Source organism: Papio anubis, chromosome 1 (assembly GCF_008728515.1).
Source record: "Papio anubis isolate 15944 chromosome 1, Panubis1.0, whole genome shotgun sequence".
Lineage (NCBI taxonomy): Eukaryota > Metazoa > Chordata > Mammalia > Primates > Cercopithecidae > Papio > Papio anubis.
The window spans coordinates 54,592,273-54,609,923 of NC_044976.1; the positions used below are offsets into that span (position 1 = coordinate 54,592,273).

The 17,651-nt window shown below is 37.7% G+C and overlaps 1 long non-coding RNA gene across 1 annotated transcript in view; it reads right to left on the reverse strand.

Moving 5' to 3' along the window:
• Positions 1-3,136: 3,136 nt before the first annotated feature.
• LOC103885465 overlaps positions 3,137-17,651 on the reverse strand; it is a 29,405-nt gene continuing 14,890 nt past the window's right edge. Inside the window, exons 2-3 of the long non-coding RNA XR_648558.4 lie at positions 9,945-10,030; positions 3,137-3,763 (exon numbers count right to left, since the gene is read on the reverse strand). This is a non-coding gene — a long non-coding RNA (uncharacterized LOC103885465). The remainder of the gene's footprint in view (positions 3,764-9,944; positions 10,031-17,651) is intronic.

The window sequence follows — 17,651 nt, forward strand, 5'->3', positions numbered from 1 at the left end:
GTTTTACTAAGTTCCCTGGTGTGTTACACCAAAACCTTCCTCTCTGCCCCCTACACGCCAGCCTCCAATCCACTCCTAGGCCACAGTGCATTTGAGGGAAATTCAATCCATATGTTTCCTTTTCTTTCTAGCGAATGCATCCAGCATTGTTTAAAGAGGGAGGCAACAGCCAAGAAGAGCTATGTGAGGCCTCTCTTGGCCTTCCAGTTCTTCATTAGGGAGCAAGGAAAGGAGTACTTTGCCAAGAGCAGACCTGAAACATTCCTTTGAGTTCAGTTCAATTGTCTGCAAGTCACGTTTCCACACAAACATGTCCCCAGGACTGAGGATGCAAGGCGCTGTTCAAGGCGTCTCCTGGATGAAGACATGGCAAAAGCTATCACCTCCATGCAGCTCTGTAATGTATATGAAGAGAATCAGTTTATGGGAGATTATTGTACATTATTACCCTCCAAAACTGACAAATGCCTCTCTGAGAATATAAACTCTATAATTATGAGCACTCACTTTCAGAGAACCAATGACTTTAGAGTTCAAAAGACAGAGATGTCTATAGGCTAAGAGAGAGCGAGGGATTTGTCTAAGGTCAAAGGGCTGATCAGAGTTTCATGTAGAACCAAGACTTGTGATTCCAAATTCAGCTGCTTTGACTTCTGCTCTTTATGTCCTGGACTTACACAATACTCAGTGCCTGACACAGATACATTTTCACACTTCAGCCTTTGTGACTTACTCTGAATCAATCCTTTTAAAAGTTTTCTTTATTTATCATATCTGCTTTTCTTGCATTTTAAAAATAAACATTGTGGCAGTTGGAGATCCAAGATTCTGTTACTAAAGTACAACTGGAAAATCTTAAGTATATCACATAGAATCTGAGAAATCAGTAATAAGAATTATAGTAAAAATTTATGACATCAATATAATAATTTATTCATTATTTTTAAAAAGCAAGGTCCTTGTGTGTCTTTTTGAAATATGTTTATCTAACATGCATTTATTTGGCACCTTCTTAAAGTCTTCCAAGTGTTCATGTGGAGTGCTAAAGATTTTACAAAAACCAACGACATTCATTATCTTCTGCCTTTATGAAAGTTCTTCTTTCTGGTGGCCCCTTTCAGCCTTAAACCTCCAAAGTTTTAAGAAAAAAAAAAAAAAAACCTCAGATTTCAAGGGAAGCAGATAACAAGGATTCAAGAATGAGGTAGTTGAGAGCAGGAGAACAGAGGAGGATGCTGGAGATTTTGAAAGTACGTAGGCGACAGAAGTGAAGGGAAAAAGGTAGAAGCCAGAATTCAAGGAGCCCTGCAGATAATACTGGTTATGGAACATAATGTCATAAAAGACCATGTCTGACCATGGACTTCAGAGTCAAGCCATGGAAGTCCAGATCCCAAATTCCCCAGAACTAGTTAGAGAAGTTAACTTTCAAGCATTCACTATTGTAAGCTCCTATCTCTTAATCTGTAAAATGAGGATAAGCACACATACTTCCAAGGATATAATACGATCGCAGCAAATTTAAAGAGACTGGCACAAATTGACCAGGTATCGTAAAATTCCCTCCTCTCTATGTAAGACAAAGCCTAGAAAGACAGACTATTGCTCTGACCTTCTCTAGTCTATTCTGAGACCAGATGACCTTTTCTTCTTGACAAGGGAGTTTTGGAAATTGGAACCACAAAAGAATCAAATCCCGTGGGCACAAGCTCCATTTGACTCTTACAAAAGGATACATCCCTTCCCTTTTCATCCAGTAAACCTGGTTTTATTCTTGCTATCCATACCTTACCTTGAGCAAAAGTGAAACAAACCCAGTTATCAAAATGTTCATGGCGTGAGGGTTGGGAAGAGGTGGGGGAACATCAGTCTCCTAGGATTCTGGTCTGTTTGCACAGCTGCAGTCAATTAGGTAAAATAGTAATTGTTTTATACTTTTGCTCAATGCTTAATCCTGAAGAAGAATGGATGGTTGGTTTTCCTTTTTCATCTTGTTTTGTTTTTATTCCTTGTCATAATATTTAGATAGTATTTGTGTAAGGGAAGGCAATCATAATGAAATGGATAATCAAATGGAGGCCTCTAAGGAACATTTACAAAAGCCGTCACCTCAGAAATGCTTCATTTACCCAGACAGTGGGCAGCAGAGGGCATGGGAAAGTCTGTTTCTATGGACAGGGAAATGATTCATGTCAATCAGCTCGAGAGTCCCTCTTCCCAAACACTTTATATGTAAGACATAGCATAATAAATTGCCCCAATAAGCAGTCAGGATGCATCACATACCTTGCGAGGGCTGAACCTCTGCTAAGGACTGAAGGTGCTAACATGAGTGAGACACCCGCCTTACAGCCAAGATGAGGGTGAGGCGAACAAGGCACTTGCCTCCACAGCAAAATTTTAAGAGTTGTCAGCAAATAAATAAGACTGTAATGCAATATTTTTAAAGAATCCAAATTAATGCAAAAACAATCCATGGTGCACAAAATGTCAAAACTTTTGTTTGCTTATACCTTTGATTATTAGTTAAATATGCATTTAGACTATGAAAACTTTAAGAAAGTCACCAAAAGAGCAAAAAATAATGTTAACCTAATTGTAAAAGGAAGCTTACACTGAATGTAGAAAAAAAATAAGTAGCAAAAGCCATATGAAACAAAACAATTATGAAAACAACTATTAATGTTTTAAATCTCTCCTTTTTAATAGAAAACAGTTTTGTTAACTATTTTTAATTTTTAAAAACAGACATTTAGGGATAATAGGTTTGCTTTAAAAAATTAGACTGATACTACCTTCTAAAATAGAATCCTTTGATTTGAAATTTGAGAATACGATTGAGAGTCAAAAAGTATTCATTTCTTTTGATCTAAAAATCATACTTTAGGAAATCTGTCATAGATATAACCAAAACATAGAAACAGCATCATTCGTAGCTTGAAAAATAAATTAAAGCACCCCCAAATAGTCCATTATACAATCATTAAAAATGATGTTGATAGAGATCAGGCAATGTTAAAAATAACTACTTAATAAGCATAAATATATATATACCACAGTAACAACTACATAAAAATTGCATTTAAAAAGCTAAAAGTAAATACACTATAATTATAATAATTTCATTTTGGTGGTAGAAATCTGGTTTTCCTTCTTTGTTTCTTTTTTTATTCTTTATTTCCTTTCTTCCTTTTTGTTTTTAGGAATTGTATTATCTAATTCAATTAGATAATAATGGATGATCAAATGGTAAAATATGGTATTTTACATTGCATATTGTGTTGAACATTATCTATTATACTGTATTATACTGTATCAGGGTCCAGGCACGAAACAAACAGGTGGCATACTCAAAGAAACAATTCAAAAGTATTTAATTACTGGACTGCTTTCAGAGCTGTGGCAGGGTTAAGGGAAGTAACAAGAGATGACAAAAAATACCTGGGGTCTAACAACAGCTGGGAGCTGTGGCTACTCCTAGGTCAGGAGAAGAAGTGGAGAAAGCAGTTCCTGGAACCAGGAGAGAACTGTCGTTATAGATGGAAGCTGTCCAGTAGGAAGAACAACCACTACAAAAACTGTAGTATGAGATGCGAATAAATATTCCAATCTTTCTCTCCTCTATCCTTCCAGTCTTCTATTAGCGTCTTCCACTGGCTGAACTCAGCTGAACACTACAGAGTAAAGGAGCCCAGATGATGCTTTCTGTTGAAGTCAGTTTCTTGAAGCACAAAGCAGGTAAGCAGAAAGGTGAAAAGTGGATCTGGAGGAACAAACAGGATACACCCTGCAAAATCATTGATAGTACCATTTCTAAAACAGAAAAAAATATACGAATTTTAAAAGTGATGGCATTTGAAACTTACTTCCCTCATCAAATGTGAATAAAAGAAATTCCTATCTAATCAAGGTATTGGGTAACCTTGAAAATTAACAATGTCTATTAACTTTTTGTCCTTATTATTATATACCTGTTTATGGTGATGATGGTGGTGGAAGTGATGGTGTTGGGGTGGTCATGGTGGTAATGATAATGATGGTGGTGATGGTGATGATGGTGGTGTAACGATGGTGATGATGATGTATATCTTGGTGATGGTTGTGATGGTGATAATGATGGTGGCGATGGTGATAGCAATAGCGATGGTGATAGTGGTGTTAGTAGTTGTGTTATTGATGTACTAGTCTTTTACAGAAACTTTGAGTTTCATGTGATATCAAATGCTATCTTTAAGGGATGTATGTCTCTATTCAAAGTAAGTAATGCCATTAAACACATACACATCTCCTGTGAGATCAGGGATGATCAGATGGTAAAATATGGCTCCTTCAGGGCCCATCTCTATGAAACATCTTTAATCCATAGAAAAATTTAACTCAACCCAGGGTGCATTCACTGAATAACTACTATGTGAGGACTTCAGAATGAATGGAAGTGCTTACCTTCATAGACAGGCTTTGCAGCCTGAGAACAAGGACAGGAGTCAAACATACAATACTATAAACATGGCATCCTATGCTGTGATTATCTTCCTCGCAGAGTTGCCTAGCACATGTAACCTTGAAAAGTATTTATTTAAGAAACGCATGAAGGCTGTAAGAATTATCATGGAAGTTCAAATCAGCTCGATTTTATGGAGAAGATGATATTGAGCACTTAACTAATCTAACTACTTCACATCGTTTAACTCAGTAAGTATTCTCCAAAGTTCTATGAAATAGATATAAATATTATTCCCACTTTACAGATATGGCAACTGAGACAATGATTAAGCAAATACCTCTAAGTTGTACAGCTAGCAAGTGAATAACTTAGAATTCACCTCTACCAACATCATCACCATGAACATGTATATAATAATTATAATAATAATGACAATCTCCAGGTAATCCCAGTTCTAGAACATGGGCTTTTACACTTAATTTCCTCCAAGAAAGCTTTAGGGTGGACGAGGTGGAGTTAGAATTGAGCCTAGAGGAATGGGTAGTAACACAAAAACCCCGGGGAAGGCCATTCCAAGGGCAAGGAAACAGCAATAAGCAAAGGCCCACAGAAAAACCATGGAGGTAATTTGAATGACATTCTCAGAAATGCCCTTCAGGGAGGATGACGGGGAAGATGATCTGGAATTCAAGTTGCAGATGGAATGGAAGTAATCATGCTTGGAACAATGAAATAAACAGAAAACAATCTAGAATAAATTATGTTCTTTTTCTTTCTTTCCTGTTTTTTTTGTTTTGTTTTGTTTTTTGTTTTTGAGATGGAGTCTCTCCCTGTCACCCAGACTGGAGTGCAATGGCGCAGTCTCGGCTTACTGCAACCTCCACTTCCTGGGTTCCAGCGATTCCCCTGCCTCAGCCTCCCAAGTAACTGAGATTACAGGCGCGCACCTCCAAGTTAATTTTTGTATTTTTAGTGGAGACAGGGTTTCACCATGTTAGCCAGGCTGGCCTCAAACTCCTGAGCTCTTGATCCACCCGCCTCGGCCTCCCAAAGTGCTGGGATTACAGGCATGACCCACCGCACCTGGCCTATTACCTTATGTTCTTTAGGGTCTTTGATGGATGTTCTGTTTGCTTCAGAGGGACTCCTATCCTGGATTACCTCCAAAGGTGAGCAAATAATGGTGGGGGCAGAATGGGGGGTGCAGGGAGGACACAATTCTTCAGATTTGATGCTGTTTTGTCTAAACTGATCTCAGCAAGAAATGAGTCACAGCGCTAGCACTGTCCTATACATGGGAAGCAGTGTCAGTGTGAGCAAATGAAGTCTTGCACTAGGGAGCAAGAATAACCAACATGGGAGGGCCCTCTCAAGCCCAGGAGGGAATTCAGCCTAGAGGCCTGCCTGGTGAAGCTTCACAGGAGAGCACAGCCGGGCTCCAGCGCAGGGAAAGTCTGGGAAATCTCTCTGCAGTTTCCTGTTCCCCAGCTGTATTTTATTGGCCAAGCCCACCTGCCCCAGCCCTCGCCTTTTCTAATACACCAAAAGTCACAGCAGCACCTCTGATTGTTTCTGCTACATTAAAACTGGCTGGAAAATGTGAAAATTCCCTCTATCTCAGGACAGCAAGATGAATGAGTACAGGGAAGTTATTTTTAAATCTCCTCAAAATAAAAACAATGTCAGAGGTGGTCAGGAGAATGAAAGAAAAGTAAATAAATAAATATCCCAGGCAAGGAAAGGCATGAGAAGAAAATACTATGTGTTTTTATTTGGCTTGGTTTCTTTCAAATAAAAATGTTGTTTGGCAAATATTCTGAGTGAGAATTTCTTCTTTGGCAGTGAGTTGGCTGTGTTGAGGCTCCCTTTGCAGATCACCAGAGCACTTCAAACCCGGCACAGGATATGAAGTGTGGTTACCTGCATTAAGCCTCACTGTCAACCTAGGCCAGGCATGTGGTTTGAATTCCTCCCCAACTCTCCTTGGCTAGTCCATCTATCTTCTTTGACAGGTAGCCCTGAGACTCTGTTCTAGCTCAGTCAAGTCGTTTCACTGTATGCTTGCCTCAGTTTCCTTGTATGTAAAATGGGGCTACAATGGCTTGCTCAGCAGCCCTCACCAAAGTGAAGGAAGCAGACCTCCCCTAGAGGGTGGGAGGCCAGAGAATGCAGGGATGGACGACTTACAGGTGCGTGCATGGGCAGGAAGTGGGGTATTTTCAGATGGAGCGTTTTAGGTGCTCATAGATGGGCCAATTAGCACCTTCCAGTTACTGTTAGGTGAGGGAAAAGTGAGAATCAAAGGATATTCACAACCTATAAAAATATAGGCCAGGGATGGTGGCTCACGCCTGTAATCCTAGCACTTTGGGAGGTCAAGGCAGTCAATATGGTGAAACCCCGTTTCTACTAAAAATACAAAAATTAGATGGGTGTGGTGGGGGGGGCCTGTAGTCGCAGATACTCAGGAAGCTGAGGCAGGAGAATCGCTTGAACCCAGAAAGTGGAGGTTCCAGTGACCTGAGATCACACCATTGCATTCCAGCCTGGGCCACAGAGTAAAACTCTGTCCAAAAAAATATATATATATATGAGAGATATATCATCATATATATGATATATCATATACATATGATTATGATATACAATTATATATCATTATATATTATATATGATGTCATATTATATGTATAATATAATGTATAATTATATGTATAATATAATATGATATCATATATAATATATATGATATATAATTGTATATCATATATATCATATATATGATATCGTATTATACATATAATATGTATCATATGTATGATATATATGATATATGACCTATCTATAGGAGAAAAAACTAAATATATATTTTAATTACCTTTACTAGTGAGAAACACACTAAATACAAATAAGGGGTCCATTCAAAGTATAGACATTTTCTAAGTATTTATAAAAAAATTAAATAAAGGAATGGATAAAAATAAAATTATTCAAACATGACTACTATTTCTATACTTAGAAAATGTCTCCTGTACTCTTAGGCACTAACTTATTACTGGATATATACATATACACACACACACACATATGTGTGTATATATATATAAAACTGTTTATATATATATAAAAAACAGTGAAAAATAAAAAACAAAGACTGATGCATCTCTCTCCCAATGGGTCTTACATTCCAGGGGAGAAGACAGACTTTAAGCAAAAACAAATAAATAAATAAATAAAAATTCCGATAGATCCTATAAAGAAAAAAATAAACTCCTCTGAAGAAAATCTCAGGGGTCCAATAAAGCCCACTTGTGACTGTGGCATTTGAGCTAAAATCTGCAGATAGCAGGAGCTAGCTATGTGAAGAGTGGGACAGAGAACATTCCAGGCAGAGGAAACATGATGTACAAATGCACTTGACAAAGAAGACACCAACATGTTTGGAGATCAGGGAGCCAAGGTCCAAGATAGAGCTGGATAGGCAGGAAGGAGCCAGACCATGCAGGGATCTGTAGGGGATGTTAAGATCTATGGATTTTATTTTAGCTGTAATTGGGATTTGCAGAAAAGTTTTAAGCAGGGAAAAAAGAGAGAGTTTTAGGAGAGTGAAAATAGTGGGGCCAGCCAGGAGCTCTCTGAAGAGACACAAGGCTGACGTGAATTAAATGGCCACAGTGGAAAGAGCTGGAGGCTTCAAGTTGTATTTAGGGGTAAAATGCAAAGAACCTGATGACTCATTGCATGAGGAGTAGCAAGGTGGAGAAGGTGGCAGGACAAGCTCCCAGAGCTCCAGTTTGAGCACTTGCGTGGAAGAATGTTATTTACTGTGAACGAGCAAGCTGCCTTGAGGAGCTCACAGTCCAACCTTCAGAAAAGACTATTTGCCATACAGATGCATATGTGCCATGTTTGCGGAATATGCAAAGCATTACATGAGTAGAAAGGAAGGAGACTATGAACCAGCATGCAGTTGGAAGAAGAGGCATCATACAAGGGGCACCCCTGGAGCTGTCAGCTGAAAGACAGAGAGTGTTTAACAGATGAAAGGTAGAAGGTAAGTCTCTCAGGAAGAGGAACAGCATTTAAAATATATATAAGTAAAATTCCCAGCTGAGTGCAGTGGCTCACACCTGTAATCCCAGCACTTTGGGAGGGCAAGGGGAGTAGATCACGAGGTCAGGAGTTCAAGACCAGCCTGGCCAAGATGGTAAAACCTGGTCTCTACTAAAAATACAAAACTTAGCGAGGCATGGTGGCAGGTGCCTGTCATCCCAGCTACTCGGGGGGCTGAAGCGGAGAATTGCTTGAACCCAGGAGGTAGAGGTTGCAGTGAGCCGAGATTGTGCCACTGCACTCCAGCCTCGCCAACAGAGAAGGATTGCATCTAAAAATAAATAAATAAATAAGTAAAATTCTCAATCTTACAGAACTTTTGAGATAATTTACATGGAAGTACCTAAAACCATGTCTTGGATTTCGTTGATGACGCTTACACCATTGTCACCAACTTGTCCAACAACAAAGGCTATATGTGTAAATCTCATTCGTCTCCAGCCAAAGGGAGAATAAAATTCAAATAGACATCCCTGCCTCTTCCTTACAAACCTAAGATATGTGTATGAAATGATCAACATTTGCTCACCTGCAGGGCTGTTGACTGAAGCTTACAAAAAAGGAACTGATTTGTAAGGCTGGCTGGTTTATGCTTTGCATTCTAAAATTGTATTCCTTTACGTTTTAAAGTTAAGGTCATTTTTAAATTCCTGCTCTCTCCTTTTGTCTCTGTACATCCCTCAGCAACTTGCACAGGGCCTAACACAAGGAAGTGTTCAACAAATATAACTAAACAAATATGAGTCAGTAGAGCACGTATAGGGGTCTCTTATTTTCCAGGCATTATATTAGGTCAGGGTGTGCAGAGATAATTAAAGCAAGGTTTCTCTTCTCAAAGTCACAGACATAAATCTAAAGAAAAATATATGCATATACTCATATGCAGTGTGATAAATATGTGGAAATAAATATATATCGTCTCTCTCTTCCACTCCTTGACAAAATTCAGAAGTTAAAAGAATACAGCCAAACCAAAATATTTTTAAATTTATAAGCATTTGCAGGCTTGAAATCTCCAAAGCAGAGACTTGAGGGTACAAAAATCAGACTAAAGTGCAGTGAGTGGAATTCCTTGAAGTTACCCATAAATATTCGTCAAGCCTTTCTCCAGTCCTATACCTAGTCATAAATCCCCGTTTCATTTCAAGAACTTTTACATTTGATCAACGATGCAGAGTGATGTTTAAACCAGGCCATTTGGAATATTCAATTTTCATACATAGTTTTAAGATTTTAATTTCCACTCTGCACGCCAGCTCAGATTTTCCCTGTCCTGAAATAAATCAGGATTTTCAAGACATGAAAGCAGGCTCCAAGTACAGAAGGGCTTTCTGAACGTTCAGCCTGGTTGCACTGCTCAGTCAAGTCATACCTACAAACAACTTACCTCTCACCTCATCTCAGCCCCAGGGGATGGATGGAAAACTGGCAGCAAATGTGGTAAGAGAAAAATGCCCAGCACTCAAGATCAACCTGTCAAAAAGAGGCGAGAGCCATTCATCAAAGGAGAGAGGGACAAACCCAAAGATGTTGAGAAACATTTACCCAACCAATCTGAAACTAATTGGTCCCTCCACTTAATCTCCTCTTTTCCATGTCTTGCCAGTGGCCACAGAGATATGAAGGCATAGCTAGCTCCTAGCAATACAATGGCTGATGTATACAGGATATTGCTAATATATCATGTAATCAGAGCATGCTAGAACTGAACGAGTCTTTAAGACTCATTTAGCCAACTGCCTGGTATAGAGAGGAAGCACTGGGGGAGCAGAAAGGGTCCTGGACTTGGGGTCAGATCAGAACAGGTTTCTAGACCCCACTCTGTTATTTTCAAGCTGCATGATCTTAGGGGATGTCACTTTAACCTTTCTGAAAATTATATTCATCATCTGTCAAAAAGGAAAAAAAAGTTTTATTCATAGGGATTCCATTAAAGTATGATAATATAAGAAAATGCACCTTGGAAATTGCACTGAACATATACATGGGTGAGAAAATATTATTATTGTAAAGAACCCAATAAATGCTACTTGAATCCAATCAGTAGTAGTGTAAATACTCTCTTACCTGAACCTTTGCCTAACCGATCTGATAGAATATCCAATAGTTTCCATTCATTTTGTAAAAAATTTAAAGTTATGCCTACGGAATAGAGGGTGTCCAGTGCTGCTGGGCTAGTCTCTAGCATGCCAGAATCTTATCTCCCAGCAGTCCAGTGATACGCTGAGCAAAAGTCAGTTGTATTTGTCCTCAGAGTCCTTTGTTGTATTTTTTTAATGTAATAAGATTGAATGAAATATCATGTAAGCTAATAAAATGTGAGTTTTTACACTTGATCATAGCCAAAAGGCTGAGAAACGATAAAATGTGAGTTTTTATAAAGAGATTTGTATTTATATGATAAAGTTCATACAACTATCTCAATACAAATGTTTAATACAACTGTATCAAGACCATTAATTAAAGTCAACTTGGTAAAAGACACTTGTCAAATTAGTCATGAAACAGACCATGGTAAAAGATTGGAGGAAAATAATAAAAATCTAAGAGGCCTAAACATTCAAATTTCCTCCAAGTGCCTTTATAGCTTGCTTCATTTTAAAGAAACTTAAAATTGTGGAGGTTATGGGAACAATCACTCAAGAGAGTCAACTGATATTCAGCCTTCAGAAAAGGAAACCCTGCAATATGCAACAGCGTGGATGAAACTTGAGGATATTAAGCTAAGTGAAATAAGCCCATCACAGCAGGACAAAGGCTGCATAACTCCACTTATATGAAGTATCTAAAATAGACTCATAGAATCAGAGAGTGGAATGGTGGTTGCCAGGGGTTGAGGGAAGCAGGAAATTGGGCGAGCATGAAGTCTCAATTATGCAAGATGAAGAAGTTTAGAGACCTGTTGTAAAACATTATCTCCATACAGCAACTTACAGCTATACTGTATTGTACATTTAGAATTTTGTCAAACAGGTAAATCTCATGTTAAGGGTTCTTACCATGATAAAATAAAATTTAAAAAAGAAAAAAAGAAATAAAAAGAGAGAAAAGGTCAACTGGCCATTCCAGTCAGTAGATCTACAGGCAAAGCAAAAGCCTTAGCCCTATGTTGAAAGATTGTTTTATCAATTGCACATTAATATGATTCTCCTCCTAACTAAGCTAATAAACTAAAGCTAATAATATTATATTAATTGTGTATTAATATGATTCCCCTCCTAACTAAAACTAACCGGTGGTCAGCCCTAACTGACTTGTAGGTAATTATTTGTTGATGTTTATATACCCAGTTATCTGATGATCTATAGGAGCCCTGAATATAATTCATATTTAATGCCCGTTCCTTGCCATTGAGAAACCCACAATCTAGTTAGACATTAATGAAATGTAAAATGCTTTATAATTCAATTAACATAAAAGTTAGCTTACAACTCTCCTCCGAGTGCAATAGTATCAAAGACAATACTAGATTTTTCAAAATAATTGAGGAACTGTTGTTTCTATTTTCTACCAGGTTTTGTCCGTTACTTCACCAGTTATCTCCTTATATTTCCTTATTATCAATTCACCTTCTCACCATAGAGGAAGCTCTCAATTGGTATAAAAGGTATGAAAGAAGGGCTTTGAAGTTGAGATTGAATAAGAGAAAAATCCAGGAGGCAGAAAGAAATTGAATAAAGGCCTGGGAAGTAGATAGGAGGGTAAAAAGACCTGGATACATTTGTTCTCATAAACATTTTCTTTTCTCAAATCTTGATTTTTTTTTTTAATTTTATTTTAGACTCAAGGGAACATAAGCAAGTTTATTATATAAGTAAATTGCATGTCATGGGGGTTTGTTATACAGATTATTTTGTCACCCAGGTTTTAAACATAGTACCCAATAGGTAGTTTTTCAATCCTCACCCAGCTGCCACCCTCTACCTTCAAGCAGGTCCCAAAGTCTATTGTTTCCTTCTCTGTGTTCATGTATACTCAATGTTTAGCTCTCACTTGTAAGTAAGAACACGTGGTATTTAGTTTTCTGTTCCTGCATTAGTTTGCTTAGGATAATGACATCCAGCTCCATCCATGTCCCTGCAAAGGACATGATCTTGTTCTTTTTATAACTGTGTAGTATTCCATGGTGTATGTGTACCACATTTCCTTTATCCAGTCTACTGTTGAAGAGCATTTGATTCCATGTTTTTGCTATTGTGAATAGTGCTGTGATGAACATATGCATGCATGTGACTTTATGGTAGAAGATTTACATTGCTTTGGGTATATACCCAATAATGGGACTGCTGGGTCAAATGGTAGTTCTATTTTAAGTTATTTGAGAAATTGCCAAACTGTTTTCTAAAATGGCTGCACTAACTTACATTCCCACCAAGAGTGTATAAGTGTTTTATTTTCTCCACAGCCTCATCAGCATCTGTTAATTTTTAAACTTTTAATATTAGCCATTCTGGTTGGTGTGTGATGGTATTTCATTTTGGTTTTGATTTGGATTTCTTTAATAAATAGTGATGTTGAGCATTTGTTCATGCTTATTGGCTGTGTGTATGTCTTGTTTTGTAAAGTGTCTATTCATGTCCTTTGCCCAATTTTTAATGGGGTTGTTTGTTTTTTGCTTGTTATTTTGTTTAAGTTCCTTATAGATTCTAGATATTAGAACTTTGTCAGATGCATAGTTTGAAAATATTTTCTCCCATTCTGTAGGTTGTCTCTTTACTCTGTTGATTGTTTCTTTTGCTGTACAGAAGCTCATTAATTTAATTAAATCCCATTTGTCAATTTTTCTTTTTGTTGCAATTGCTTTTGGCATCTTTGTCATGAACTTTTTGCCAGGACTTATGTCCATAATAGTTTTTCTTAGGATTTCTTCTAGGTTTTTTATAGTTTTAGGTTTTACATTTAAGTCTGTAATCCATCTTGAGTTGGTTTTTGTACATGGTAAAAAGAAGGGGTCCACTTTCAATCTTCTGCATATGGCTAGGCAGTTATCTCAGCACCATTTGTTGAACAGGACATCTTTTCCCATTGCTTGTTTTTGTAAATGTTGTCAAAGATCAGATGATTGTAGGCATGTGGCTTTATTTCTAGGCTCTCTGTTCTGTTGCAGTGGTCCATGTGTCTGCTTTTGTTCCAGTACTATGATGTTTTGGTTATTGTAACTTTATAATATGGTTTAAAATCGGGTAATGTGATGCCTTCAGTTTTGTTCTTTTTGCTTAATGTATTTTTCACTGTTCAGGCTCTTTTTTTTTTTTTTTTTTGGTTCCATATAATTTTTGAATAGTTTTTTTTTTTCTAATTCTGTGAAAAATGTCACTGGTAGTTTGCCAGGAATAGCATTGGATCTATAAATTGCTTTGGGCAATATGGACATTTTAACAATATTGAGTCTTACTATCTATGAGCATGGAATATTTTTCCGTTTGTGTCATCTCTGATTTCTTTGGGCAGTGTTTTATAAGCTTGTTGTAGAGATCTTTCACCTTCTTGGCTAGCCGTATTCCTAGGTATTTTGTGTGTGTGACTGTTGTGAATGGGACCCCATTCTTGATTTGGGTCTCATCTTGGACGTTGTTGGTGTATAGAAATGCTACTGATTTTTGTAAATTGATTTTGTATCCTGAAACTTTGCAGAAGTTGTTCTCATAAACAACTTCACAAAAGTTTTTCAGGCACTTAGGAACCTTAACGTCTCTTTCAATGTGCCAAATCTAATCAATAGGCTTGTTCAGCCCTCACAGTGCGTTTTGTTGTTGTTGTTGTTATTTGTTTGTTTGTTTGTTTTTCTGGAACCAGTTGACATTATTTATTTACCAATAGATATATAAATATAGTATCATCATTTATGTATCAGACTTCATGTACAGATCAGCAGTTTCTCCTAAAATATCAGAAAGTCCAGCAATACCAGCATTTCCACATGGCAGCAATGAGCAGATACTTTCCCATATAGCAGCTCTTCTCTGCAGATGAGACAGGATCTCTCCCATATGTTAAGCTCAGCTCACTTCCTGGTTGCTGGTGGGCCTCATTCAGTTATATTCCTGTGAGCATATGTAGGCAGTTAAGATTTGATCCTTTATTGACTATTTACCTTGCAGCTTTGTGATACTGGGTCCCTGCCCTGAAGTGTATGCAGAAAAATAGGAATTGATCCAGGTGGCAGGTGAAACTCTTCAAAGAAAGGGCCAAGGGAATGACACAGAAATATATGCAACCCAGACATCTTTCAAAAATGTCATGGGAATCAGTGAAATATTGTGTTGAAGGGAAGGAGAGGCAAGAGATTAACGTAATTTTAGAACACCAAGAGAAAGGTGATAGGATAATTAGGGAGAAAAACAGAAAGGGATGAAGAAGGAGGAAGAAGAGAGGGAAGGGGACAGGATGGGAGGAAGAAAATATTTATGTAGCTGCTCTGCCAAGCATTTTTACATGAGCATGTTTTAGGAGAATATTGTGAGACAAATTTTGGATGTACTGAGTTTTGAAGTTAGTGGAACTTCCAGAGATGGTATCTAAAGGGCAACAGACAAGAAAACAGGAAGATCATCTCTTCAACAATTCTTAATAATAAAAGTAATAACGATTAAAACATCTAATCTATATTGAACATATACTCCAGGCCAGTTGCCATGCTAAACATTTCCCATGTATGAGCAATCTTATGTAATCTTCCCAACAATTGTAAGAGGTAACAATAATATTAATAATAATAAACAAAAGCCAATACAAAGTACAGAGTTGCTATGCCAGACATTGCTTTGAAAGTTCTACACATACTAACTTATTTAATTTTTGTAACATCTTTATAAGATAAGTATTTTGTTATTGTCTGCATTTTACAGATGAAAAAAGTTAAAAAGTTAAAAGAGGAGTCAGGTGACTTTCCCAATATTACTTAGCTAGTAAGTACTAACATTAGACTTCCACTCACGTCTTTTTGAATCTGTAGTTTAACTGCTGAGCCATTACAGTCTACTAGCACCCTGTGCCAGGCACTATATTTGTCACTAATGACTCAAAAAATAAAATAGGATAGGCAGTCTCTACCCTCAAGGACCTCACAGTCCACTGAGAGAGACAGCCATGTGCACAAATGCTCCAGGCTAATATCCAAGTGTACTCTTAGAGATGTATAGGTACCAGATGCCATGAAAGCGCAGAGGTAGGGGAACTGAACCTACAGGTGGGAAAGGGAGGTTGTCAGGGACTGGCAAATAAGTCTTCACAAAGGATGCAGCACAAGGTGACTGATTCTAAAAAGATGAATACAAATTTTCTAGTCAAGGAAGAGAGAGAAAAAATTGAAAAAAGGCATGGAAATACGAACATTTAACTCATCCTTGGGGAACATAAAGATGTCCTGGATGACTGGGAATTTGTAAAGTGGAAAAGGGCAGAAGAAAATAAAAATATAAGAGCAGATGGAAAACAGACTGAGGACGCTTTAAACGCCAGGTTAGGCAATGAAGGGATGTAGGAAGCTAGTATTTCTTGTGATTACTGTTATGCAAAATGTGTGCACTTTGAGGTTGTTGGTAATAGGGAGATATTGAAAGAGAATAACAAGCTCGGATGTGTATCTAATAAAGGTCCCTCTGGCAACAAGGCAACAAGGTGGACATTGGAATGTGAAGGTGCTAGAAGACTAGAGAAAGGGGATTTAGAAGAATGGCAGTAGCCTAAAAAAGCAAGGATAGGGAATGAACACAAGGGGTTGAGAGAAAAGGAGAGATTAAAGAGAAATTGTAGAAAATTGAGATTAACAAGTTATGCCTTTGGAAGTGAAATACATCTTCTGGCTTTATACTAATCATTTAAAGATAATCTAATGGGATAACTTCCAAAAATTTAATTCATTTTGACTATGGTGAATAAACAGTTGTACTCAATTGAAAAGCAAGTTGCTATTTTAATCTTTTTATATTTATATCCATGATCTACCTCTTTCCATAGAGGATTTGAGGGGTCTGGAAAATCACCAAGTGAAATGCAGTGTCTGATGACAAGGGACTTCTTACTAGAAGAACCGCTGTAGCAGCATAAATCTGTCAAGTGAGACAGGTTCAACTTGAAGATATCAAGAAACATCCTCTGCGTCAGCTCCAGACTCCAAGTTGCTGTCCCTTTCTTTCTCTGGTGAAACAAATGGTGAGAAACTGTCCGGTTTGCTCTGCTGCTAAATTGAGCCTCTCTCTGGGAAGAGGAAGAAATAGTGAAACCGGCAATGCGTTTCAAACAGAGCATGCACACCCTTTCCTGAAGACATTTAAAATTACATATGAAAACATGTAAATAAATCAAAACTTTAAATGAGGCAACACCTTATTCTTAAAACGGATGAACTCTAAGCCAAGGTGAAGCTCTCAAAAACAACTCTATATTTAGTATAATGTGTAGTTATATATTTATAAACTCATGATGGTGCACAAATCATTTTTTTTTTTTTTTTGCCTCCTTAATCTCATTTCATTCTTGTATAATAGCCTCCAAAAGAGGCTGGAAAATAATTATTAATTATCTCCATTTTACAGATTAAAAAACCTGAAGTTTAGAGGTTGAAGTGACTTTTTGAAACTCATACAACTTTAGTTGTTAGTGATAGTGATAGACTTAGGTCTAAACATCAATTTTACTGACTCTCATTTCAAGGAAAATGGGAGCACTATAAAAATAGTAAGAGCTAACATTTAGAGTAATTACTATGTGTCAGTCAATATGCTTTGTGCATAATATGCATTGTCACATTGAATTCTGTGTGGGTTTTTTTTTTTTTTTTTTTTTTGAGACGGAGTCTCGCTCTGTCGCCCAGGCTGGAGTGCAGTGGCGCCATCTCAGCTCACTGCAAGCCCCATCTCCCAGGTTCACGCCATTCTCCTGCCTCAGCCTGCCGAGTAGCTGGGACTGCAGGCGCCCGCCACTACGCCCGTCTAATTTTTTTGTATTTTCAGTAGTGACGGGGTTTCACCGTGTTAGCCAGGATGGTCTTAATCTGCTGACCTCGTGATCCTCCCACCTTGGCCTCCCAAAGTGCTGGGATTACAGGCATGAGCCAAGGCGCCTGGCCATCACATTGAATTCTGAAACTATC